Below are 2,024 nucleotides of genomic sequence, written 5' to 3'. Positions count from 1 at the left end.
GAAACTCATGGCTTTTAAAATGTGAAACTTCTCTCTGGATTTTTTTTCTGTGTCTCTATTTTAATTCTAAACATCTTTATTTTTTTTTTCTTAGTGATTTACTTATTTTATGTTCCTTGCTGTTATGACTCCACATATGTCTGTGTCCAATTTCTTTGAACTGGAGTTGTATAGGAGGAGGGGGGGATAAGGAGAAGGAGGAAGAGGAGGAGGAAAAGAAGGAAGAGGAGGAGGAGGAGGAGGAGGAGGAGGAGGAATTGTTTTAGGTCTAAGGCAAACTCTGTGAGCTGCCATGTGGGTTCTGGGAATTGAACTCAGGTCGTCTGGAAGAGGAGCCAGTGCTCTTAACCATCTCTCCATCTCTACTTCTAAGCACCTTTCTAAGCAAGTCTTAGCCTGTTAATGCTGGCATTTGGGGGGGGGGCGGGGATCCTGTCTCTGCACCCACCACCTTCTGCATTCTCCCTGAAACTAATTGGTACTCCCTGATACCCATGTGCCTAAGACTCAGCTTCTGATGCCTAGTTCTCTCTCTATCCCAGAACTCCCCCAAAGCATGAGAATCTGGAAGGACAGATCACCACCTAAAATAACTGTAATTTCATGAAGAATGTGTTAAACAACATAAAGGAGATTCTAGAAAAGCGACACATTGCCTTGACAGCCAAACAAGTAGAATAAAGTCAGTAATATGGAAAGGATTTTTGTTGTTGTTTTTTTTTTTTTTTTTGAAAAGCATGCTCTTTTATTGAAAAAGAAAGTAAAACATTTTATGATAAAATTGAAGATTTACATGAAAAATATTTCTGATAAAATAGAAGAGATATATAGAAAACCATGTTAAAATTGACAATTTGCATGGAAAATTGAGGAGTAAAGTTGTAGCCGTAAAAAACATTGCTAAATTACTTGAAAAAGGAAGTAGAAATATTATATGAAAGAGTATAAGATTTATGTGGAAAATATTGCTGATAAAATTGTAGAAAAATGCAGAAAAACATGTTAAAATTGAAGATTATCATGGAAATTTTATATAGATATAATAATGGTAGATATAAAAGTATTAGTAAGTTGGTTGAAAGTGGAATTACAAACATTTTCTAATAAATTTGAAGATTTACATGGAAAATATTTCTGATAAAATTCAAGAAATATATAGAAAAACATGTTAAAATTGACTATTTCATGGAAAATTATACAGATGAAATGGTAGGTATAAAAAAACTTTTCTAAATTAATTGAAGGTGGAATTAAAAACATTTTGTGATAAAATCAGAGATTTACATGGAAATCATTTCTGATAAAATAGAAGAAATATATAGAAAACATGTTAAAATTGAAGATTATCATGAAAAATAATGCAGATAAAATGGTAGACAAAAAATTACTGACTTAATTGAAAGAAGAATTACATTTTCTGATAAAATTGAAGATTTACATGAAAAATATTTCTGTTAGTCTATGTCTTTTTATTGGGAAATTGAGTCCATTGATGTTAAGAGATATTAAGGAATAGTTATTATAGATGTTATTTTTATGTTTGTGTGATTATCTTCTTTTGGGTTTGTTGGAAGAAGATTACTTTCTTGCTTTTTCTAGGGTGTAGTTTCCCTCCTTGTGTTGGTGTTTTCCATCTATTATCCTTTGTAGGGTTGGATTTGTGGGAAGATACTGTGTAAATTTGGTTTTATCATGGAATATCTTGGTTTCCCTATCTATGGTGATTGAGAGTTTTGCTGGGTATAGTAGTCTGGGCTGGCATTTATGTTCTCTTAGGGTCTGTATGAGATCTGCCCAGGATCTTCTAGCTTTCATCATCTCTGGTGAGAAGTCTGGTGTAATTCTGATAGGTATGCCTTTATATGTAACTTGCCCTTTTCCCCTGTTGTCCTTAATTTTTAGTATTATGTGTGTGGGTGTTCTGTCTGCATATCTATCTGTGTACAATGTGTGTGCAGAGTCCATGGAGGCCAAAGAGGGTTTGGGATCTTCCAGAATTAGTTACAAATGGTTGAGAGCTACTG

Source organism: Apodemus sylvaticus, chromosome 12 (assembly GCF_947179515.1).
Source record: "Apodemus sylvaticus chromosome 12, mApoSyl1.1, whole genome shotgun sequence".
NCBI classification, from domain to species: domain Eukaryota; kingdom Metazoa; phylum Chordata; class Mammalia; order Rodentia; family Muridae; genus Apodemus; species Apodemus sylvaticus.
This window is presented reverse-complemented; position numbering follows the sequence as displayed.